Below are 26,846 nucleotides of genomic sequence, written 5' to 3'. Positions count from 1 at the left end.
AGGCTAAGTTCGGGTGTAACCGAACATTACAAACACAGTTAAGAGCTATGGAAACAAAGTAAGGGAAAATCACCATGTAAGAAAATTAACCTAGGGTAACCCTGGAATGTGTTTGTATGACATATGTATCAAATGGATGGTATTAAAGATTATTTTAAGAGGGCCATGGTTCTGTAGGTGGACGCCATTTAGGGATATCGCCATAAAGGTGGACCAGGGCTGGCTCTAGAATTTGTTTGTACAATATGGGTATCAAATGAAAGGTGTTAACAAGTATTTTAAAAGGGCGTGGGCCTTAGTTCTATAGGTCGACGCCTTTTCGAGATATCGCTATAAAGGTGGACCAGGGGTGACTCTAGAATTTGTTTGTACGATATGGGTATCAAATGAAAGGTGTTAATGAGTATTTTAAAAGGGCGTGGACCTTAGTTCTATAGGTGGACGCCTTTTCGAGATATCGCCATAAAGGTGGACCAGGGGTGACTCTAGAATTTGTATGTAAGATATGGGTATCAAATGAAAGGTGTTAATGAGTATTTTAAAAGGGAGTGGGCCTTAGTTCTATAGGTGGACGCCTTTTCGAGATATCGCCATAAAGGTGGACCAGGGGTGATTCTAGAATTTGTTTGTACGATATGGGTATCAAATGAAAGGCGTTAATCAGTATTTAAAAGGGAGTGGGCCTCAGTTCTATAGGTGGACGCCTTTTCGGGATATCGTTATAAAGGTGGGCCAGGGTTGACTCCAGAATGCGTTTGTACAATATGGATATCAAACGAAAGGTGATAATGAGTATTTTAAAAGGGAGTGGGCCTTAGTTCTATAGGTGGACGCCTTTTCGAGATATCGCCATAAAGGTGAACCAGGGGTGACTCTATAATGTGTTTGTACGATATGGGTATCAAATTAAAGGTTAATGAGGGTTTTAAAAGGGAGTGGTGGTAGTTGTATATGTGAATGCGTTTTCGAGATATCGACCAAAATGAGGACCAGGGTGACCCCGAAAATCATCTGTCGGGTACGGATAACTTACTTATATATGTAATATCACGAACAGTATTCCTGCCAAGATTCCAAGGGCTTTTAATTTCGCCCTGCTGAACTTTTTCTTTTTCTTCTACTTAATATGGTAGGTGTCACACCCATTTTACAAAGTTTTTTTCTTAAGTTATATTTTGCGTCAATAAACCAATCCAATTACCATGTTTCATCCCTTTTTTCGTATTTGTTATAGAATTATGGCATTTTTTCATTTTTCGTAATTTTCGATATCGAAAAAGGGGGCGTGGTCATAGTCGGATTTCGGCCATTTTTTATACCAATACAAAGTGAGTTCAGATAAGTACGTGAACTGAGTTTAGTAAAGATATATCGATTTTTGCTCAAGTTATCCTGTTAACGGCCGAGCGGAAGGACATACGGTCGACTGTGTATAAAAACTGGACGTGGCTTCAACCGATTTCGCCCTTTTTCACAGAAAACAGTTATCGTCCTAGAATCTAAGCCCCTATCAAATCTCACAAGGATTGGTAAATTTTTGTTCGACTTATGGCATTAAAAGTATCCTAGACAAATTAACTGAAAAAGGGCGGAGCCACACCCATTTTGAAATTTTCTTATATTTTTGTATTTTGTTGCACCATATAATTACTGGAGTTGAATGTTGACATAATTTACTATATACTGTAAAGATATTAACTTTTTTTTTAAATTTGACTTTTTTTTTAAGTGGGCGTGCTCTTTCTCCAATTTTGTTAATTTTTATTAGGCATACATATGGTAATAGGAGTAACGTTCCTGCCAAATTTAATGATGATATCTTCAACGACTGCCAAATTACAGCTTGCAAAACTTCTAAATTACTTTCTTTTAAAAGTGGGCGGTGCCACGCCCGTTGTCCAAAATTTTACTAGTGTTCTATTCTGCGTCATAAGTTCAACTCACCTAACAAATTTCATCACTTTATCTGTCTTTGGAAATGAATTATCGCACATTTTCGATTTTTCGAAATTTTCGATATCGAAAAAGTGGGCGTGTTTATAGTCCGATATCGATCATTTTAAATAGCGATCTGAGATGAGTGCCCAGGAATCTACATACCAAATTTCATCAAGATACCTCAAAATTTACTCAAGTTATCGTGTTAACTGACGGACGGACGGACGGACATGGCTCAATCAAATTTTTTTTCGATACTGATGATATTGATATATGGAAGTCTATATCTATCTCGATTCCTTTATACCTGTACAACCAACCGTTAACCAATCAATGTTAATATACTCTGTGAGCTCTGCTCAACTGAGTATAAAAACCAAGTGTATAAATAACGTCCATACAGCGATTAAGTTTATGGCTAGAAACTCGCGAGATTTACGAGTACTTCGAGACACGAGAATCTCGCGAGAAGTCGAGTTCTCGATTTCTCGGGTCTCTAAAATTTCGCTTGTGTTCGAGAAGAAATCGTAAGTTCTAGTTAAAATCCACGAAACACAAAAACCGTTCTTGAATTGTAAAATTTGTTGCTCTCGAATTGAAATGGAGGTAGCGCAAAATGAACGTAGTCTGTTCAACGTGAGTAGCATCAGGCGTAGCATGAAATACTGAGCTTTCTTGCGTTGATCTAATATAGTTTCCCTCAGGTATTTTGCACTTTATAAAGCGTTTTGAGCCAGCTGCCAAATGAAATATTTATTCTTAAATTTTAAGGAAAAGGAATTTTCAAAATATTTTTCACACTTCCTCCATACCCCCCTCCCTCTCGCCGGGCCTGGTGACACCCTCAATATAAATATCGTTAGCTTAATGTGAAAATGTGCTAAGTCACTTTTTACGAATTTTACAGGAGACGAAAAAAACTGAATAATTTTTGAAATAACTTTTTTTTTTTTAACTGTGAATGATGATACCTTAGTTGCAATACTTTTGCTTTGAAAAAGATAAATAAAAATCATGTATGCTAACCCAGCAGCTATTTTATGACTTAGCACAATTTCCTCACTCAAAACAAATTTTTTCTCCTGACTTAGCACTTTTTACTCAATATGTTTCCCCATCACTCCTCCCCTTTAATAATTGAAATATAACACTAAAACTATATATTTCACAAAAAATATTATTTATTTGTCAAACTATTTCTAACTATTGGCGGCCACCCCGGGCAAAGCAACATCAAAATTTTAGAAATAAAGTTTTTCAATTAGAAGAAAATTTTTTTAAGCGGGGTCGCCCCTCGGCAGTGTTTGGCAAGCATTCCGAGTGTATTTCTGCCATGAAAAGCTCTCAGTGAAAACTCATCTGCCTCGCAAATGCCGTTCGGAGTCGGCATAAAACAAGTAGGTCCCGTCCCGCCAATTTGTAGGAAAAATTAAAAAAAGGAGCACACAAAGTAAATTGGAAGAGAAGCTCCTAAAATCTCCTCGGAGGTTATCGCGCCGTACATTTATTTATTTATTTTATTTCTAACGGTTCTGATCTGGACTCTTTTGCCGGATGGTGCGCACACAATAACTTATTTTTAAATTCAAACAAATGCTGTGTTGAGTCTTATTCCATAAAGACAACTGCCACATACTTTATCTACAAACTAAATCCTAAATTTCTTAATCGTTGTCAAGAGAGTAAAGACTTTGGTGTAATTTTTGACTCCAAACTCTCTTTTTCTAGTCACATTGATTTCGTTGTTTCAAAATTTGTTGCAATGGTTGGGTTCAGTAGACGTAACACCAGTGCTTTTAGGGACCCTATGACGTTGAAGGCACTTTATATATCGTTGGTCAGAAGTGGTATTGAATATTGCTCAATAATATGGAATCCTTTCTATGAATCTAACTCCTATAAAATTGAGAAAGTTCCAAAATTTTTTACAAAATTGCTTTACGTATGCTTCACTGGCCAGACGGCCTCCCATCATATTCCAGCAGTCACAAATTGCTTGGTCTTCAGCCTTTGCATGACACAAGAACTTTTATCTCACTCATGCTTGCCTATAATGTAATAAACTTTAGCACGAATTGCTCTGATGTATCTACTTTGTTCATTCCACATATTCCACTGCGCGATCTTCGGCATAATAGATTATTTATCGAAATAACTCATAAAACGAATTATGCTATGAATAAACCAATAACTAGGACTATACATCTATCAAATCGATTAGTAGTGTTATTAATTTTAATAACAGCTTATATAAGTTTAAGCTTGAATTGTTTTCTATTTTTAACTAGTCTGTAAGAAAGCATGTAGTTATCGACATGTAAGAATCGAAGCAGATTATAGTCTGCGCAAAGCATTTATTATACACCAAAGGCACATCTCAATTGGGTAAATCCAATTTCAAGGGGTTGTGTTCGCAAACCTCTCAAAGGGTTGCCAGCACAATATATAGCTTCTCCAACCTAATAGTCAACTCACCTAACCGTGGCGAATCCTGTTTCATTGACAGCCGAGGCTCTGGCGACCCCAAGTTCCTCATGGAACTAGGGTGTGGGGAGGGCGGGATGGCCTAGAAGGTTTAGTGTGGTTATATAAATCGTTCCCGAGATGGTCGAGCTAGTAGTACCTTAATAGTGCTTTGTTATCGAGATCTAAAAAATTTTGGAAAAACGATCGGTGGTGCTCTCCGGCTCCTCCCGCCATCCTCCCCCCATCAATTGTTTTTATTAGCACGCTTTTATTAGCTTTATCTGTATGTTTGTTTCTAACTCTTCATTCGCATCAACGCGCCTGCTGCCTTATTAACATGCTTTTATAATTAGCTTCACCTTATTTGTAATCCCATCAGGGTCATATCAAGACCCGTCCGGGATCATTTCTGCATGGCTTTCGGGATCCATCCGGGATCCTGTCGGGGTCATTTCGGGACTATTTTGGGTTCATTTCGGAACTCTTCCGGGGTCATTATTGTACAGTTTCGGGATCCGTCCGGGATCCAATCGGGGTTATTTGGGATTTTATCGGGACTATTCCGAGATCATTTCGGGATAATTTGGGGACCCTTCCGGCATCATTTCTGGATGGGTTACGCGATCCGTCTGGCATCCCGTCGGGGTAATTTCGGGAAGTTTTCTGGACTATTTCTGGATCATTTGCGTACCCTTCAGACATCAATTCTGGATGGCTTTCGGGATCCGTTCGGGGTCATATCGGGACCTTTTCTGGAATATTTCGGTATCATTTTGGGACCCTTCCGGGATCATTTCTGGGCAGTTTTCGGGATCCGTGTGGCATACCGTCGGGGTAATTTCGGGACTTTTTCGGGACTTTTTTGGGACCCTTCCGGCATCATTTCTGGATGATCTTCGAGATCCGCCGGGATCCCGTAAGGGTCATTTCGGGACTTTTTCGCGATTATTTCTGGATGGTTTTCGGGATCCACCTGGGATCCTGTCGGGTTATTTCGGGACATTATCGTTATCCTTTCGGGAGCATTTCTGGATCCCGTCAGGGTCACTTCGGGACTATTCCGGGATAATTTGGAAACCCTTCCCGCATCATTACTGGATAGTTTTCGGGATCCGTCCGGGATACCGTGAGGGTTATTTCGGGCCTCTTTCGGGGGTATTCCGGGATAATTTGGGGATCCTTTCGGGATCACTTCTGGATGGTTTTCGGCATCCCATCGGGATCATTTGGGGACTCTTCCGGTATAATTTCTGGATGGTTTTCGGGATGCGTCCGGGATCACGTCGGGGTCTTTTCGAGACTTTTTCGGGATCACTTTGGGACTCTACCGGGATCATTTCTGTATAGTTTTCGGGATCCGTCCGGGATCCCGTATTTGGGACTTTTTCGCGCTTAATTGGGGATCCTTCCGGGATCATCTGGGGACCCTTCGGGCATCATTTCTGAATGGGTTTCGGAATCCGTCAGGCATGGAGACTATTCCGGGATCATTTGGGGATGCTTTCGGGGTCATTTCTGGATGTTTTTCGGGATCCCTTCAGGGTCATTTCAGGACTTTTTCGAGATCATTTTAGGACCCTTCCGGTATCATTTCTAGATAGTTTTCGGGATCCCTCAGGGATCCCGTCAGGGTTACTTTGGAACCTTTTGGGGACTATTTCGCGGTCAGTTCGGGACCCTTCCGGGGTCATTGCTGTATGATTATCGTGGTTTGTTCGGGAATTCCATCAGGGTTATTTAGGGACTATTTCGGGGTCAGGGACCCTTTCGGGATCATTTCTGGATAGTTTTCGGTATCCGTCCGGCATCCCGTCAGTGTCATTTTGGAGATTTTTTCGGGACTATTGCTGGATCATTTGACGACCCTTCCGGCAGCATCTGGATGGGTTTCGGGATCCGTCTGTGATCCCATCGCGGTAATGTCGGGACTCTTCCAGGATCATTACTGGATCGTTTTCGGGATCCCGGCGGGGTCATTTCGGGACTTTTATCGGACTATTTCGGCATGATTTGAGGACCTTCCGGCATCATTTCTGGATGGTTTTCGGGATTCGTCTGCGAACCCGTCGGGGTAATTTCGGGGCTAATCTGGGATCATTCCGTGACCATTTCAGGATGGTTTTCGGGATCCCGTAGGGGTCATTTCGGGACTTTTTTCGATCATTTCTGGATCACTTGTGGCCCCTTAAGGGAGCACTACTCGACGGTTTTCGGAATCCGTCTGTGATTCCGTCGGGGTAATTTCGGGACTATTCCGGAATCATTTCTGGATGGTTTTCAGGATCCCGTCAGGGTCATTTCGGGACTATTTCGTGATGATTTGGGGAACCTTCCGGCATCATTTCTAGATGGTTTTCGGGATCCGTCTGCAATCCCGTCGAGGCAATTTCGCGACTCTTCCGCGATCATTTGGGAATCCTTCCGTGAGCATTTTTGTATGGTTTTCGGGATCCCGTCGGGGTAATTTCGGGCCTACTTCAGGATCATTTTGGGACCCTTGCGGGATCTTTTCTGGATAGTTTTCGGGATCGCGTCAAGGTCCTTTCGGGTCTTTTGGGGACTATTTCGGGATCATTTGGCGACCCTTCCGCCAGCATCTGGATGGTTTTCGGGATCCGTCTGTGATCCCATCGAGGTAATGTCGGGACTCTTCCAGGATCATTACTGGATCGTTTTCGGGATCCCGGCGGGTCATTTCGGGACTTTTATCGGACTATTTCGGGATGATTTGAGGACCCTTCCGGCATCATTTCTGGATGGTTTTCGGGATTCGTCTGCGAACCCTTCGGGGTAATTTCGGGGCTATTCTGGGATCATTCCGTGACCATTTCAGGACGAGTTTCGAGATCCCATAGGGTTCATTTCGGTACTTTTTTGGATCATTTCTGGATCACTTGGGGCCCCTTAAGGGAGCATTACTCGACGGTTTTCGGGATCCGTCTGTGATTCCGTCAGGGTAATTTCGGGACTATACCGGAATCATTTCTGGATGGTTTTCGGGATCCCGTCAGGGTTATTTCGGGACTATTTCGTGATGATTTGGGGAACCTTCCGGCATCATTTCTAGATGGTTTTCGGGATCCATCTGCAATCCCGTCGAGGCAATTTCGCGACTCTTCCGAGATCATTTGGGAATCCTTCCGTGATTTCTGGATGGTTTTCGGGATCCCGTCGGGGTAATTTCGGGGCTACTTCAGGATCATTTTGGGACCCTTGCGGGATCTTTTCTGGATAGTTTTCGGGATCCCGTCATGGTCCTTTCGGGTCTTTTCGGGACTATTTCGAGATCATTTTGGGACCCTTCCGGGATCTTTTCTGGATAACTTTCAGTATCCGTCTGGGATCTCGTCGGGAAATTTTGAGACATTTACGGGACTATTCCGGGATCATTTGAGGATCCTTAAGGGACTTTTATGGGATAATTTCAGTATAGTTTTCGGGGCCCATCCGGGATCCCGTCGGGTTATTTCGGGACTTTTTCGGGAGTATTAATGTATGGTTTTCGGATCCCCGTCGGGTTTATTTCAGGACTTTTTCGGGAATACTCGGGGATCATTTCTGGATGGTTTTCGGGATCCCGTCAAGGTAATTTCGGGACTATTTGGGGATCATTTGGGGACCCTTCCGCCATAATTTATGGATAGTTGTCGGGATTCGTCCGGGATTCCGTCAGGGTCATTTCCGCATCATTTGGGGACCCTTCTGGAACAATTTCTGTATGGTTTTCGGGATCCGTCCGGGATCCCGTAAGGGTCATTCCGAGACTCTTTCGGGATAATTTCTGTATAGTTTTCGGGACCCTTCCGGGATCCCGTCGAGTTATTTCGTGACTTTTTCGCGAGTATCACTGTATGGTTTTCGGGACCCCGTCGAGGTTATTTCGGGACTTTTTCGGGAGTACTCGGGGATCATTTCTGGATGGTTTTCGGGATCCCGTCAAGGTCATTTCAAAACTATTTAGGAATCATTTGGGACTCTTCCGGAATAATTTCTGGATGGTTTTCGGGATTCGCCCGGGGTTCTGTCAGGGTCATTTCGGGAACATTTGGGGTTCTTCAGCATCATTTCTGGGTGGTTTTTGGCATCAGCCCGGGATCCCGTCGGTGCCATTTCGGAACTTTTTCGGGACTGTTTCGGGATCTTTTCGACACCCTTCCGTTATCATTACTGTATGATTTTCGGGACCCCGTCAGGGCAATTTCGGGACTTTTTCGGGATCATAACTGTATGGTTTTCCGGACCCCGTCAGGGTAATTTCGGGACTTTTTAGGGATCATTTGGGAACCCTTCCGGCATCATTTGCGGATGGTTCTCGGGAGTCGCATTTCCGTTAGAGTCATTTCGGGAATTTTTTGAGACTCTCTCGGGATCATTTGAGGGCCCTTCCGGCATCGTTTCTCGATCGTTTTCGAGATCAGCCCAAGATCATGTTTGGTCATTTCGGGACTTTTTCTGGACTATTTCAACATCATTTGGGGACCTTATGGGATCATTTCAGAATCCGTCCGGGATCCCATCAGGGTAATTTCGGAACATTTTTGGGACTATTCCGTTATCATTTGGAGAACCTGCCTATATCATTTCTGAATGGCTTTCGGGATCCTTCCGGGATCCCGTCAGAGAAATTTCGGGAATTTTTTTAGACTATTCTGGGATCATTTGAGGACCCTTCCGGCATCATTTCTGGATGGTTTTCGAGATCAGCCAGGGATCCCGTCATGGCGTTTCGGGACTTTTTGGAATATTTCGGGATCTTTTCGACACCCTTCCGGGAGCAATACTGTATGGTTTTCGGGAAACCGTCAGGGTAATTTCAGGACTTTTTCGGGATCAATTTGGAACCCTTCCGGCATCATTTCTGGATCATTTTCGGGAGCCGTCCTAGATTCAGTAAGGGTCATTTCGTGATTTTCCGGGACTACTTCGGGATCATTTTTGGACCCTTAGGCATCATTTCTGGATAGTTTTCGGGATTTGTCCGGGATCCCATGGGGATCATTTCGGGACTGTTTTGGTATCATTTTGGGACCCTTCCGGGAACATTTAAGGACTCTTCGAAACCGTTAGTTCAGTACAGATGATTTTTTAAATTATGAGCTTTTCTGGCCATGGATTTGCTGCAAATTAATCGTAATTAAAATTCGGTATATGTTATCTTTAATATCTAACTCAGCTTTTTCGTTCTGTTTTTGATTGTTTTAAATGAATCCTGCAACGAACTGCTATAACTATAATTACACTTTTTGTAATATTTTAAATGCCCGAAAAAGCAACACTATTTCTCTAAAAAATTCTCTTTGGTTTTAGCTAATTGTAGTTTCACTCTGTTCGGCCTGGGTGCGTCTGAAACCGGCAGTGGGTAGGCGCACACGGGTCGGTCTTGGAGTGGATGGTTCGCTCGAGAGAAAATAAAAGAACAAAACGCAAAGAGGATTTCCTGGTTATAATAATGTTTTAATTAGAGTGTAGGAAAATATATACAAGGATACAATATTACCTTTGGGTGTAAAAATGATGACGGTGATCCTCGGCGATGTGTGCTGGTTGGCGGTCGATCGAAAAGGAGGCCGATTATCCCGTTGAGGTTCAAGGCCGAAGCCAGGTTTGCCTAGAGCTAGGGATAGCGAAAAGAAGTAAGAAGATATACGTGTTCATATTTCTTGCCGTTTATTACAAAGTCATTGGAAATTCTATGCTTGTGAATTTTGTATGAAGACAATTCAATAAAAAATAACTTATTGTAATGATACAAGATCTTAAACGCACACATCCATTGTGAATTCATACAAGTGGCGAATTTTCGATAAAACGTTCACGATAGTGAACAGCTTCGATCACCTGTTCAATCGCTGTTCGATTACTTAAATCATTAGCTAACAGTGGTTTTCAAACATTTTGTAGACGACTGGTATATTGCTTTATTTGCATAATTTAAAATGCCTGCATAGCTGGTTACTCAAATTTAATCCATAAACTTGTTTTAGAAATGAGTATTAATATGTAGTCTGATTTTCTGTATACAAATTTAAAAGAAAAGCTGATTTGAAACAAATGTGCAATTCATGGCACTTCAATTTAATAACGGCGAACACAAGACAAAGAAACCTTTCTTCCATTCTCTGGCCCTTCGCGACAGCCGTTCTCCCTTTCAGCTATGATTTGACACGTAGGTATGGCAATGGAGGGACAGAAAGATTTTTCACTTGTACGAATTCACAATGCACACCTCTTGCGACTGTGTACAACAGAAATTCAAAAAATAAAAAAGGATAAAAAAAGTAAAAATTCATGTATTTCGGTCGTTACCGAACATTTTGATGTTAGGCCTTAGTTGTGCCCGAGAGTACCCAACCGAAGATGGTACTCTGAGCTAGCAAAGGGCCAAATGTGGTGGGCAGAATCCCTGGTAGCATTATTTCCGCATATACGTCTGTCCCTAGTACGAGGCGGATCGGGGCGGATGAATAAAAGTGTGGATCCGCCAGACGGAGATGTGCATACGGGGATACGATGGCGCTGTCGACGTTGGTCGTGGGGGCCATTCGCCGAAAATTGGACACGACCGCCGCATGGGTTGCAATTCGTTTATTTTGGCCGTGTCTTCCTCGTATGCGTAGTAGGCATCCTGCTTGCCCGCCAATGGTGCTGGTAGGGAGTTGGAGCTCCCGGGCGAGCTCATCTGCGATCACGGTGGTGGGGGAGCATCCGTCAATCAAGGCACGGACGAGGTGTAGCCGCCCCCAGCTTCTATCTTCACGACCGCGGTGGGTGTGATCGCTACCGTTGGTATCATGGTGGCGGTGGCAGCTGAATGCGGGGCTAGGAGCCCTGCCCGGAAAGCGGACACTGCGGTGAGTTGTAACGATACGGATCCGTTGCGGCGGTCCTGCGGCTGATGATGGGTGTGATGTCGTTGTTGCAGGCGAAGAGGCCTTGTCTCCGCTCTGCGGTTGCGCGAATATCGTCTCCGTTGGAGGTTCCTGGTTTGCCGGCGAAGAGACCGGGTCTCCGCTCGGCCGTTATATGTATGGCGGTGTGCTGTCGCTGTCCCTTTTAGGAGCCGCTTCATCTCATGCTGCAATCGAGGTCGAAATGACTTGGCTGTTGGTGGTGTGGTCGGGCGAAGAGACCGCGTCTCCGCTCCGGTCCGGCTGGCATCGTGGTTTCGGGGTGGACGAAGAGGTCTAGTCTTCGTTCCAGCGTCCGACGCATATAAAGAAATCTAGTCGTCTATCCGCTCTCGGGGTGAGTCTAGCTCCTCTTCCACTTGGACGCTCCATGGCTTGGAGCGGGCTTCTCGGAGTAGCTGCTCCTCCTCGTCGATCGAGGCGATGTGTTGCATCGTGTGGTGCTTCTCGCCGCACCGTTTACATCGCCCTTGGCTTGGGCACGCGTTCGAGCGGTGATCAGGGGCCAGACAATTTCCGCAGTAGCTTCCGCGTATCGCGACGTAGAGGCGCTCTTCTGGCTTTTTTGCCCGAAAGATTGGGCACAAGCGGATAGGGTGTCTCCCAAGACACACTCGGCATTCAGATGAATAACGCACTGCGTGCGCGGCGGCATTCCGTTTCAAAGCAGCAAAACGACCCATTTTTCTGAAAGGAATGCAATGGGTTTGAGTAGGTCGGGTCCTTGTCGAAGTGCAGGGGCGAGTGGTCCCTAATTGTATTGTTGAGATTTGGGAAATTTTAGTAGCGCGTGCGTAGGGGGCAAACATCTCTAGCAGTATAAATATTCATATTTGGCGCACATCATGTGCATGGCCTTTTTGCACGCACGTTATGTGCCTGGGTCTTTAGTGCCTTATTCTGTTTATTTCGTGTCACCCGGTAGCGTTTTAGTTAGCCACGGGCACACTAGTGCTGCAGAAGAATCAGCATTTACGATTTTCGGTTCGCACATTCTGGTTCCGAACCGGGTAGAAAGCGTATAGCGTGGGTTCTTTTGAGTCGCTGTTATTTTTGTTGCTGGTGCTAAAAACCAGCAACTTTCCTGCCCGCCGCAAAAAAAATGTCTGGACAGCAAAATTGTATGCCAATAAAGAAAAAATATGTTCGTTTTGGAAGAGGGGAGAGATTTATAAAATGTATATTTTTTTATTTGTTGGTATTGCCCTCCGCTTATTTGTTCAACTTTTCCCAAGTACTCTTGTAGTCCTGTTTTATTGATGGCCTTTATCAAAAGGCACGGTTCCCGAAGGGTATTTGGCTCCGATACCGATTCCTCAGACTCGGGTTTTGGGTACCCGTTTGCATCTTTTTATGCATCCCTAATATAATGTACATTTAAACTCGGCATATATATGTACATACGTTGGTATAAGTATATGGACAGTCAGTGCACGGACTTTACCGCATTGGTAGGTTTACTAACTTTTCTGGCCCATTTTCATTTTCTACTACTACTACCACCGAGGCCCAAAATCTACCAATATTTCAGTATTTTCGCACTGTAAACGTATACTGCGATAATTTTAAAGTATTGAATTGCCGAGCCCACCCAACTAACATTAGGAGGCGATACTGACCAAATCAGTCAATTTTGAAAAATTTCTGAAGAACTTAAACAGGAAATAAATTTTTGAGTAGAGAAATATTGTAACTGAGTACGCGAATATTTTCTGCGCTATTTTTTCAGTTTTTTTTTTTTAATAATTTGAACGAAAATAAAAGGTTCTACGTAAACGATTACCTGCCGAGATCGGTTATTTTGTGGCAGTACTTTTAGTACTTTGGAATATTGTTGTTGTGATTAGACGTTTTGGTGCATGTTTGTCAGTATTTCACACTCACGATACAGGAAAAAAGGTGAGTATCGTAAAGGCATAAGCTATGTAGGGTGTTTATAAATTACTCGCTGCACTAAACACCTTTCAAAGGTAAAAGAGGGCACATAGGTTTACGTTACTAAATGTATTTTATTCACACTTCAAACTTAACATGTGTTATAAATATTAATGAACTATATATGAACTATATATGCAAACTGAAATGGAAAACTGCGCGACGGCGGGCGGGCGAAAAAAATAAAAAGGCGAACGTTGCTGGCACGATGATGCGTTTGCGTGGGTAGTTAATGATAAACTGAAAAACAATGAGAGCGCGGTGGTGGTTGGCAAGCCACAGCTGAGCTGCACTGCCAGCGCTTGGCCGCACTGGCCGGGTGTTGCCAGACGGAGGGGGCGGACTTAGTCCGAAAACTCGATCATGTCTTCAACATGCTCCCCCCCCCGCCCGACGCGTTGATGGGTTAAGGGCGGCATCAACCCTGTCCAAGGCCGCCCGTGCCTCGGCTACTAATTGCCGTATTTTGTCGTCTTTGTGACGAGCCGATCGGCTTTGTACCGCGCTCTGGCGGTTTTCCGTGCGGGCTCGTGGGGTTGCCCTATCTCTTCGTTGGCTGTCGTTGTCCTGGCGTCTAGCATGGTTGTTCGGTCGAGCCCGGTGGAGCAAAGTATGGTGGCCGAGGGAGCATTTACGGCAGCTGCTTGCGGAGTCGCACGCTCCGGTGGAGTGTGAAATTGCGAGGCAGTTGAGGCAGTGCCGGTGGGTTTTTGCACACTGGTATCTCTCCTCGGGTTTCATCGCTAAGAATGCCCGGCACTGTCTCAACACATGTCGTTGGCCACAGAGGCGACACTTTGGTCCCTCAGTTGTTCTGCGCGTCCTGCAAAGACAAGAAAGAAAAATATTCGTATTTGCAGGCATGGGTGAGGGTAGCTTATAAATCTCTTTCAGATTGCTAGGGGCATGAAACAGAGGGTACCAGAGGTAGGGTTGGCATTACTAGGCAGTTGGTAGCACGCACAGTTTGGCAATATTTCGGGTTATTAGTCCGTTTTGTGTTTTGAGTTCCACAACTCGAACATGGTTATCCGATCCAGGGTGTAAAGTGATTACCCGTCCCAAACGCCATTCGTTCGGGGGTAGTAAATCATCCTTTACCACGACTAAATCTCCAACTTGAATATTGCGTTGAGGGCATTTCCATTTGTACCGCTTATGCAGCTCCTTGAGATACTCGTTCTTCCATCGTGTGCTGAATTGGTGGTGAAGCACTTTCAGTTTCTGCCATTTGTTGACCAAGGTGAGATGCTCTGCAGTTGGCTCCGGTAACGACAAGAGCGGCGCGCCACGTAGGAAATGCCCTGGGGTTAGGACTAGGGGATCCATTGGATCTTCGGACATAGGGGAGAGCGGTCGGGAGTTGAGGACCGCCTCTATGCGTACTAAGAGGGTAGTAAGCTCTTCGAAGGAGAACTTCTGGTTTCCTGCTACTTTCGTAAAGTGTATCTTGAAACTTTTCACGGCCGCTTCCCATAGCCCACCCATGTGTGGAGCGTATGGTGGGATGAATTTCCATGAGAATCCGTGAGTTGCATATTTTTCTGCGACGTCTGTAGCGACTTCCTTGAGAAATGTGGTGAATTCCCTTTGAAATACGCGTTGTGCGCCGACGAACGTCTTTCCGTTGTCAGAAAATATCTGGTGGGGTAGGCCACGGCGGCCAGTAAATCGGGCAAAGGCTGCGTTGAAGGCATTCGTGGTGAGATCAGAGCACACTTCTAAATGAACAGCCTTTGTTGAAAAACAGACGAACACACAAACGTAAGCTTTGACATACGAAGCTCGGCGAAGGGGAGAAGTTTTTACCATAAATGGTCCAGCAAAGTCGACTCCTGTTGTATGAAAGGGTAGGGAATACGTTGACCTCTCGGGTGGCAAGGCTGCCATTATCTGCGTTTTCATCTGCTGTTTATAGACGGTGCAGGTTTTGCAGTGGAAGACGAGCTTTTTGACCTTTTGCTTCAAACGTGGAATGTAGTACTGTTGCTGTACCATTCGGATCATCAGCTGTTTGTCGGCGTGCAGCAGGTGCGAATGGAGGAAGTCTAACAGAAGAGAACAAAATCGAGAGTTTTCGGGTATGATAATTGGGTGCCGCTCATTAAAGCTATAGGCGGCATATGCTAATCTTCCAGAAACTCGCATGATTCCTGAGTCATCTAGCATGGGGTTTAATGTCAGAAGGGTGTTCTTTTTGGGTAAGGGTCCTGACGTTTGAAGCAGCTCTATCGTGTCTCCGTAATGATTCCGTTGAGTTTGAATGATGATTTTGATTTTGGCATCATTCACTTCGGCGTGGGTGAGGTTAAGCGTGGCTGGAACTTCTAGTTTTCTTGCTCTTCGGATAAACCGCAACATATAGGCCACGACTCTAAGTGCTCGAGAAAACGACGAAAACCGGTCGAGTATGTCTATATTTTCTTCCTGCAGGGTGTGGAATACGTCCACATGTCGTTGTTCGGGTGGAGTTGGGTGGTGAGGTGTATCCTTTGGCCACGAAGTTGATGGATTGATTAGCCAATTAGGTCCTTCCCACCATAGCGGACATTGGACTAAATCCTGAGGCTTGCAACCTCGAGTGCCCAAATCCGCTGGGTTATCCTTACTGGAAACGTGCCTCCAAGTGGCGTTGTCGACGTTCTTAAGAATTTCAGAGGTTCTGTTGGCGACATACGTTTTCCAGGTATGGGGTGGTTTTTCTAACCAGGCCAGTACGATGGCAGAATCGCACCAGAGAATGAGTTCGTGTTGGGGTAGATTCAGCTCACTTCGCAGCTGTTTCACTAACTTGGAGAGTAAAACTGCTCCACAGAGTTCCAACCGTGGAAGACTCACGGTTTGGAGGGGTGCTACTTTGCTTTTAGCAGCTAGCAAATGGGATGAAAACTTATTTTCATGGGTTTGTACTCGTAAATATATACAGGCACAAAATGCTTTTTCTGAAGCATCTGAGAATCCATGCAGCTGGATTAGTTAATCGGGGGAATACTGTACCCACCTAGGGATTTTAATGTCTCTGATATGAGGTAAATTTTCATAAATTGAGGTCCATTTTTGGAGAGCTCCGGGCTTCACGTCTTCGTCCCAATCCGTTCCTTCCATCCAGAGTTGTTGCAGCAACATTTTTGCAAGAATCATTATTGGCGAAAGCCATCCTGCGGGGTCAAACAGTTTTGCAACTGCTGATAAAATCTGCCTTTTTGTAGTCGTGTTTTCTGTTGATGGTGGATCATACGTGTAGGTGAAGGTGTCGGTTAGCGCGTTCCACTGAATTCCAAGGGTTTTTGTGGAACTCGAATCATGGAATTTAAGGAAGTCGACGTCTAGCAAATCAGGGTCGGGAACGGGTCTTAAAATTTCAGGGTGATTTGCCGACATCTTCCTCAAAGGGAACCCTGCCGATTTTAAAGCTTCGATAACTTGAGTCATAGAGTTCAAAGTGGACTGTATATCATGACCGCCGGACAAAATATCGTCAACATAAGTTTCATTCAATAAAATATTTTTAGCGAGCGGATATTCGTCTTGACAGTCGTGGGCGAGTTGGTGTAGGGTTCGAATCGCCAAATATGGCGCGCAATTTACACCAAAGGTAACTGTTTTTAGTCGAAAATCTTGTATCGGCAGAGTTGGGTGTTTCCGAAAAACGATTCGATGAAAATCTTTGTCTTCTTCATGGACGAGTATTTGGCGATACATTTTCTCAATATCGCCATTAAAAACAAACTTATAAAGTCGCCATTTAAGTATGACGAGCATTAAGTCATTTTGTAGAATGGGGCCTGTATGAAGCACGTCGTTCAACGAGTTGCCAGAATGCGACATTTTTGATGCGTTGAAGACGACTCGCACTTTTGTGGTTTTGCTGTCGGGTTTTATGACAGCATGATGGGGTAGATAAAACGATAGATATTTACCATCTCTAATCATCTCTTGTTGGGAGGCGGGTTCCATGTGATCCATGGTTAAATATTCATTAAGGACTTCAAAATATTTGTCTCTTAATTCGGGTTTTCTTTCGAGGGTTCGTTCGATGCTGATATACTGCTGTTGTGCCGCGGGTCGTGAATGACCGAGTGCCAGATTGGCTGGAAATTCCGATTTGAAGGGTAGTTTGACTCTGTAGCGTCCATCTTCCTCACGAATTGTGGTTGTCCGGTAGAGTGCTTCGCAGTATTCATCATTTGCTGATCGTTGTTGGGTTTGGTGAACTTCTTCCTGTTCCCAAAATTGTCTCAAAAGTTGATTGATGGGGTCATCGGTGCATTCCGTGACATGAGTGCTGAAGGTTGATACCTTTTCAGCTACAGGGCCGCTTAATATCCATCCGAATATTGTGTTTTGGGCAAGTAATGTTCCACTCACATTTCGTAGGAGCCCTTCGGTGAGGATTTGCGGGGTGATATCGCTGCCGATTACCACATCGATTTTTGATGGTATCGAATACTGCGGATCGGCTAACGGTAAATGGGACAGTTCTTCGAGATCGATGCTTGAAACTCTGACTGTGGGCAAGAACTTCGTTAGTTTGGGCAAAATTATTGCTTGTGCGTCTATCATTTGGGTTAAGTCTGCTGAACAGAATGTTATCTGGCAGACTTTATTGGCATTTTTCACAACCGTTCCACCCATTCCAGATATCTGGTGGAGAGACTCTTTTGTGGGTAGACCAAGAACCTTTTGTATACGGGATGATACAAAAGTTTTTTGTGAACCTTGGTCTATTAGGGCACGAATTTTATGAAATTCGCCAGCAAAGTATACTGATACTATTGCTGTGGGTAATAGGGTGGTTCCATGATTACTCGAGAAGAGTGAAGAAACCGGGTTTTTGTCTTGAGACTGTTGGGAGGAGGTGGCTCTTGCGGCGGCTTTTGACGTTGAGGCTCGCTCGTCGTCCGTTCTCCTAGGGGTGCCGGCTTGGGCATTTTGAGCTCTGGGGTTTGGTTGTGATTGTTGGGGTTTGGGCTGCAAATGCAGTAGCGAATGATGACGCTTTTGGCAATAAACGCACGTGAAACTACTTTTACATTCGTTCTTGGGGTGTGACGTAGACAAACAGTTTTCGCAATAACTATTTTCTCTCACAAATTTGATTCGGTCTGATACCGATAAATTTCTAAACCTAACGCAAGATTTGACTGCGTGGTATTGATTGCATAATCTACACGAAGCCGTTTTATTGAACTCCGTGTGATATGCATGGGTTCTATTATTGTTAGATTGGGTCGAGTTTTGATTCACCGTTCGTGGCGTAAAACTCGAAAATTGGGGTTTCGCCTTGCCTGGTCGATAGGTACTTATTCTCTCTACTACCTCGTATCTGCTGGTCAAAAATTTATTCATATCCTCCCAGTGGGAGTTCTTTTCGGGAGCTGAGGGATTGTTCCCATAGTGAAAGGCTTTCACTTGGCAGCTTGGATGAGCAGAGGTAAACGAGGATTGGGTCCCAGTCCGTTGTTGGGATTCCTTGGGTGTTAAGGGTTGACATGCAGTTGTTGATTGTTGTCTGCATCTTCTGTATTTGTTCTCCGCTTTCTGCGAATATTGTGGGTAGGTTGAACAGCGTCTTCAGTTGGTTGTCGACGAGTATCCTTTTGTTCTCGTACCTAGATCTGAGCGCTTCCCAGGCAAGCTCGAAATTATTATCGCTCAGTGGGTATTGTTTTACAATAAGCCCAGCTTGTCCTTTTGTTTTCAGGCGTAGATGGTATAATTTTTGAGCGGGTGATAATTTAGGGTGGTTTTTATAGACTGCCGTGAACATATCTCTAAAGGATGGCCAGTCTTCGTATCCACCATGAAATACTTCGGTGTCGCATGGTGGTACTTTTAAATAAAAACCGTTTGCGTCTGAATTGTTTATTGGGTGGGCGGGTATTTGTTGTTGGTTGGTGCTAGCAGTATTAAAAAGCTGTAAGGCTTCTAAAATTCCTGATTTGCATGTTTGGTAAGTTTCCAAGCATTTAGCGAATTTTTGCTCAACCGAGCCGCTAACATCTGTGTAATTATCTGAGAAACTTACTTCTCGATGGGACTCTAGCACCTTTGCCCATATTTTATCAAGGTCTTCTAATTTGACCTTAAGCATACACTCTGATAAATCGGTAGCTTGGGAGGGTGACCATCTTGAGCAGTAAACCTCTACTTGGTTACCGTCATATATGAATTTCTGCAGGCATTTATCTGCAGGGGTCAATTTTTGGGTTTCGTCCGACGATTTCGGCATTATAATTAGTTTGGTTTCTTAATAGAAATGGGAGCTTTTATTAAGCTGTGAGAATCGAAAAAAATTTTGTCAAAAGTGCAAAAAAAAAAAAATTTTTTTTTTTTGAAACCAGCCTAATGTACGCCTGGTTCTTTATACGGGCTTGTCTCAGCGCTTCTCAGTACAAGTAATGTGGGTATATAATAATATAAATATTATAATATTTGTGTTCACTGGGATTTTATTTTTTATTTTTTGAGACCGGCCTAATGTGTACCGGCTTTTTGCTTTGTTATATGTACTTGTCTCAGCGCGTCTGAGCACAAGTAATATGGGTATATAGTACGTATGTATGTATTTATATATATAGGTGAAATATATTTGCCGACAAACTGTGGTGTACCAACAACCTTTTGTTTGCCGTGCCAATGCACTTGATCTATTGTTAACAAAGTAAATGTATGCAATATGTGATCGATGATCTTTTGTTGCTTCCTTCTATTATGTAGTTACATATGGCCATGCAATGAGGGTGGGTTTTGGCTTATGCAAAAAGATGTACAAGTGCGTGTGGGTGTTATGAGTGCATATACTTGTAGGTTTGTATGCAGAATTAATATTGGGTGCACCGGTAAAATAAACTTTGGAAAAGTGACAAAAATTTGGCAAAGTTTGTTGCTATGGGTTTTTTGTAAAATATATTTTATGTAATATTTTTATAATTACGTCGATGTTTAGCGCAACGAACTTTTTGGGTATATAGAACCGGGCAATGGATTTTCCGTTGGTACGGGAATGCAAATTTACTTGTTGAAAAATTTATATGGGTTTTTTGATGGGACTGTACCTGTTGGTAACAGTGAGTAAGCCAATGAAATATTTTGCCGTTTAGGCTTTTTGATTTGGGTTATATACCCAGGGTCCGGATCTTTAGATCGGAGGGGTATATAAATTTTGGGATTTTAGATTTGGGGTCCGTACGTTAGACGGAGGGAATATATATGGGAATATATTGGGTAACGAGAGTACTTACTCAGACATTTTTATATGAGCTGTGTGTTACTTGTTGGTTTTGTGTTGTCCTTTAACTTTGGTTGTAATGTGCTCCTCGTTGATATGCTGTGTTCTAATGTTGTACCTCCTTTATGTTGTGTAGTTAATGTTGTTGTTGTATATTTTTTGAGTTTGTGCTTTTGTTGTAATGTTTTCCAACTTTTATTTTTTCCAAATTCACTTTCTCTGTGGTTTTATTTCCTTTTTCGATTCTTTTGTAATACTTTTTGTTTACACTTTCTTTTTCCTCAATGTTAAATTTTTTCTCAATTTTTTTTGATTTCTAAATTTTTTCTTTTCTCTACAATTTTTATTATTTTTTGTTCACAAATCTTTCTTTTGTTGAGTGCTCGTGATTGGGTTTTCAACCATTTATTTAAAATATTATTTTTCAAAATTTTCAAATTTTTCAAATTTATTTTCTTGCTTTTTTTTTCACAACTATTTTGATTTTCTTTAAGCTTTTCTTTTTCTTTTATTCACCCACTTTTATAAATTTGTAATTTCAAAATTTTATTTTTTTTTTTCCACCTTAATGTAATTTTTGTTTTGTCGTTTTGGGTAGACAAGTTTTTTGTATATATAGTTGTATGTATGTTTATATAATATTTATTTAAAGCACTCGTCTATTCAAATTTATTTTAAGTAATTTTGATTAAGCACGCAATTTTAAGTTTCTTTTTTTTTTTTTGTTTTGTGTCCGTACCGACGCGTGCACTTTTGTTGTTTTTATGTAAAAATGTATTTTATGTAACTTTAAAATTTCTGTCGCTGGTTGCTTTTTTAGCACTAAAGGACCATGTTTATAAATTACTCGCTGCACTAAACACCTTTCAAAGGTAAAAGAGGGCACATAGGTTTACGTTACTAAATGTATTTTATTCACACTTCAAACTTAACATGTGTTATAAATATTAATGAACTATATATGAACTATATATGCAAACTGAAATGGAAAACTGCGCGACGGCGGGCGGGCGGAAAAAATAAAAAGGCGAACGTTGCTGGCACGATGATGCGTTTGCGTGGGTAGTTAATGATAAACTGAAAATCAATGAGAGCGCGGTGGTGGTTGGCAAGCCACAGCTGAGCTGCACTGCCAGCGCTTGGCCGCACTGGCCGGGTGTTGCCAGACGGAGGGGGCGGACTTAGTCCGAAAACTCGATCATGTCTTCAACATAGGGATATACAAATGTACATGTAATTTTGTCTTGTTTACGTGTTTTAAAGGTGTCATTTTCTTGAAATGGGCGTTATTTGGTTTACAATACATTGTTAATTGTTTGGTACAAATATGAACTGTACCTGTTGTTTTCTTGGTAAAAACTACCAACTACTACTATTTTCCTTTTTTCGTCTACTACCATCCCCTTTTTAGAATTCCGCTCACTGGTACCAGCATACCAACGGCAAAGACAAAAAAACGCACATTCGTACATACCCGTGTATAGAATGTAAAATTCCTATGCATTGAAACAACGGGAAATGTATCAAGTGATTTTCCATTCTTTCATTTCATTTTTTACTACCGCGTGGCCTGACGTGCAGCCTACATATTTTTCTCAATTAATTATTCTATAAACGAAACAGGACTTTCTTTGGGGATAACGATATATTCTATAAACTGCTTGTGTATCGTGACAAGGATTCCAGTTAGCCTCAAAAACTATAACACGATTAGCGCCAACAAGATTAATACCCAGTGACCCCGCACGGGTTGAAATCAAAAACAACTTTACGCCATGATTTGAATTGAATTAATTTACAAGATGTTCGCGCTCTTGAGGAGTTGGTGAACCGTCCAAGCGGAAATAAGATACTCCTCGTGCCCAATGTATATTCGTACCGGGTATGTATGCCATTTGAAAAAATGTTTCTATTAAATTTAATGTTAATAGACTTTGACCGAAAAGCAGCGTACGCGTGCCAAGTTTGACACTTTCATTTAGTATACAAAACAGAATTTCCATTTTTGGTGAATTCTCTACAATGCTAGGTCGATGTTTTTTCATTAAATCAATAGCCCATTCATGGAGTGTGTTTGACCTTGGCAACATCCTCTTCAGTGTTCACCGCATTTTCGGGCGTTACAATTTTACAATCTTCTATAAAGCCTCAGCCGTGGCAGTACCACTTGTATTTGATAACATAGAATGTGTAGTTCTATCGGGTTGTAGTGATTCATTCTTAATTATGGGACATAGGGTCATATCAATACCAGTTTCAACTGTTTTAATTTCCTTTGTATCCAAATCGACAATTTGCGAAGAACCAGCGGTTCCATTAGTTTACGTTTTCAGTCTCGTCGGCACGTTGCGGCACCCTACCAACATAGTTCGGTTTCGATATGCATTCCATATTCTCCGCTGATGCAGAAGAGTTTACCTCAGGGAGACTAAACTCTTCTCTTGGTTTACTTATTTGCACCCTTCGTTCGGTATTAGCTGCTACAGATTTATCCTCATAAGGATTTGGATTTTTCGATTCAGGCATGATAGCAGTAGCAGCAGGAGCAACAGGAGGCACAACAGCTGATACTCCAATCACTTCAGATTCTTCCATTTCTAATTCCCAACCAATTTCTTTCCTTTTCGAGACAGTGTACAGCACATCCGGATGATTCCATATTTTCCAACCAACCGCAAATGCTTTTAATGGATTAGGAACAGATTTAGTACGCACAATCTCATTCATAAATGTATCATATGGTTGGCGTTGAAATTGTGTCATTCGTGTTAGTATAACATATTCTAATTTTTTATGTAATGTTTGTTGTAGTACAACATGTGAACGACGTTGTACAAACCCAAGTACGAGCGAATGTAATGCGTGTGCACGGTAACGCATCAATTTATGACCTACAGGTGTTGAATCAATACATTGTCCATTTTGTATGGGACGTTCGAACATATTACAAAATTCATTACGCGTAGCAAAATAATTGGGACGTACAAAATCCACCATACACCAATATTCCAATAGATTATTTTTTAATGGATAATCAGTTAAAACAATTCTACGTCTTGTGCGTATATGTTTGAGAGCAAGTGATATGCCAACATGAGCATTTGTAATACGGTGACCCTCATCGTATATAACCACATCTGGACCAGGTTTAACTAACGCTTGATATACACTTTCCATTAGACGTGAATTCACTTCGGAACCATTTCGTTCACAATTAACCGCTTTAGCACTCCGCTTCTTACGTGTAGTCATCAATTTTAAGGCCAACAAACGAAATAATTCATAGCCACCTTCCTCAGCCCATTTCAGTATAACTTTAGCACGTGCATTCAATGTTTCATGCTGATCGTTAAGTATGAAAACATCAAATTGCCCCGGGTGTATATGATCGGGATTATCAGAGAATTTCGGTAGCCACATATTGAATTCTGATACCCAATTTTGCAACGTATTTATAGGCATTACACAAAGTACCGTCCTGGATGGTGTATGCCGTAGGAAGATATCCCAGAAACGAATCGCTTGTAGCGTCCAATCCCATTGAGTGGGATAGTATACAACCAAACCCACTAGAACTTTTAAAATGTTTCGTTGATGCAATAATATTGTCAAACAAAAATTATACGCCACCAATTTTATGTGGTTTTAGAGTGCGCGCTATTTGTGGTGCTACAAAAATAACATCTTCACCCTCTGGATGTCCGATGTTGACCAATACACGCCAATGTTCATCGGGTACATTATATGCATCTTTCACATGTGAGCCACTATTATTCGGATCGTCCTCCACTTCTTCTTCATCTTCCGATAACATAATGCAATCATCCTCAGAGGAGCTACATTCAATTATAATTGCATAGCACATAACCTGATCTTCTGCTGGCTTGGCACTATCATCATCATCATCACCACCAACTTGGACTGCAGCGATTGGAACCGTAACATCTTTCTTTATATCAACTTCAGTTTCAATTTTATTTACCAAGCTTTTATCACCAACAATACTTGCAACAAATGGTACTGCTTGTGTAGTAGCAATTTTTTGTAGTGGAAGCGGAGGTGGCGAATGCCTCGATATCCTCAGATGGTGTTTCACTGGTAACCTTTGCAAATGTTGTGCCACTTTGTAACAGTGAGAGTACTTTCTTTTGTGTACGCACAGACCTACGATTAACTGCTGCTAGCCGCTGTGTTTCACGTATGATTTTCTGTTGTTTGGCAACACGTGCCAAGCGTTCAGATTCCTCACGTTGTGTTGCGAAGGGATTTGTATCTAAATGAATCTCATCATAAACATTGCGTATATTTTGCGCATATTTGCAGTCTTCCCCTACTCCGCAGATATTGTATTACTTAGCTTCTTCGCCTCAACAATTGCGTCATCATAATCAATATCTTTCTTTCTTTCTGCTCAAATTGATCATTATTGGCATAGCTGCTACCAGTAGCAGAGGAATAGCCACCGACGCTAGTAACTGTTTCAATAGCGCTAGTTTGTTTCGTTCGGAAATCTAACGATTGTTTGGCATTCATATCATTTATGTCAAGTGGATCGGGGTTTCTTAGATATTGTTGGCCTTAGGGAACTTCTAGAGCGGACATCCGGCCGTAAAAAAGGTTGGAATGGATCGGTGGTACGCAGGTTTGTTGGAGGATTATAAGATCATGAAGAATTTCCACATATTTAATATACGAAAAACTTAATTAGTGCAACACTGTATAGCTTAATAGAGATCATAATTAAGTTATTGTAGTTCATTTTCTAATGTAAATTAATTACAAGATGAAAAAATTTTATATCTACAAACAGTGCAATCTTTTCTTCACAAAAACCTAATCAAGTGTTTTGTAGCAGATGGGATCTGCATTAGGGTGGTTGATTTGCCTCGTTTCGGTGAACGAGCGCTGGGTTTTGAAATTTTGAAAATTTAAAAAAGATTATGGGCCGAGTGCCTGTGTTTTCTGTGGCAGACCGAGGGTCTGCGTAAAGGCTTTTCTGGTATACTGGTTATGGAATAACGAGTGAGTGGGATGGTTTTTTTTGAAAATGAAAAAATAGAATTTTGTGGCAGATGGGGGATCTGCGTGAGGGCTTTTCTGGTATCCTCGTTATGGGAGAACGAGTGAGTGGGAAGATTTCTGGTGTCCTCTCTCGGGGTGAGCGAGTGAGTTTGTGGGATATATATTTTTTTTTTTTTTGAACGGAGGGATGTGGAGGAACGGGGGGATTGTTAAGCGAAGCTTTTGGTCCTCGCACAATCTATCTCCGTGGGAAGAAGGATCAGTTTGACCAAAGGTCGTCTGACTTGACCCTTCTCGGTTATGAGGTCGACTACACGTACTCGGTTATCTTCGCCGGGGTGTACGTTGACGACTCTGCCTAACCTCCATTCGTTGGGAGATAAGTTGTCCTCTTTGATGACAACTAGATCTCCCACGTGTATATTTTGTTTTGACTGTTTCCACTTCACTCGTTTTTGAAGTTCGGAAAGGTATTCCACCTTCCATCGTTTGCAGAAAGTGTGATGGAGGGCTTTGAGTTTCTGCCATCGATTGATCATCGAGGCAGAGCTCTCACTGGCATCTGGTTCTGGTGGAGCCAGCAGGTGGCTGCCGGTTAGGAAATGTCCGGGGGTTAGAGGTTCCAGGTCCGTTGGGTCATTCGATCCTGGACTGAGAGGGCGCGAGTTGAGGCACGCCTCAATCCTGCACAAAAGTGTTTGGAACTCCTCCATAGTATATTTGTGGGGAGAAGCAATCTTTTTGAAGTGGCTTTTGAAGATCTTCACTCCCGCTTCCCACAGGCTGCCCATATGTGGAGCGGCGGCGGGAATAAAATGCCAGCTCAATGCTTGATGGCTATACTTTGAGACTCTTTTGTCTCGGCTTTCGGCCAGAAAGGCTTTAAATTAGGATCGTAAAGATCTTGATGCTCCGACAAAGTTTGTACCATTGTTGGAGTAGATGTTCTTCGGACATCCTCTTCTCGCGATAAAACGCGAGAAGGCTGCGATAAAGCATGGGGTGCTGAGGTCACTAGTGGCCTCTAAGTGAATGGCCTTAGTGGAGAAACAGACAAAAAGGCATACGTAGCCTTTTGACAGTCGACATCCTCTACCGCGGTAGCTTTTGATGTCGAAAGGCCCCGCAAAGTCTACCCCGGTATTAGTGAACGCGCGGGTAAAAGTAGTCCGTTCGCAGGGAAGGGTACCCATAAGTTGGGACTGTGCCTGCTTTCGATGAATAATGCAGGTTTTGCAATTGTGAATGACGGCTCTGATCATGGCCTTGACATTCGGTATCCAGTATTGGGTTCGGATGAGACGGAGCATGAGCTGGTTCTCGCCATGAAAGGAGTCATGATGAGC

At 42.7% G+C, this 26,846-nt stretch overlaps 1 protein-coding gene and 1 pseudogene across 5 annotated transcripts in view; both read right to left on the bottom strand.

Moving 5' to 3' along the window:
- The window catches only part of LOC137237028 (xylulose kinase), a 1,135,242-nt gene that overhangs the window by 277,656 nt on the left and 830,740 nt on the right, over window positions 1-26,846 (bottom strand). The window lies entirely within an intron of this gene.
- LOC137247707 (helicase ARIP4-like) lies at window positions 21,053-25,138 on the bottom strand (annotated as a pseudogene).

Source organism: Eurosta solidaginis, chromosome 1, assembly GCF_040869045.1.
Source record: "Eurosta solidaginis isolate ZX-2024a chromosome 1, ASM4086904v1, whole genome shotgun sequence".
Lineage (NCBI taxonomy): Eukaryota > Metazoa > Arthropoda > Insecta > Diptera > Tephritidae > Eurosta > Eurosta solidaginis.
The sequence above is the reverse complement of the archived record's forward strand: the minus strand, read 5'-3'. Positions and strand labels throughout refer to the sequence as shown.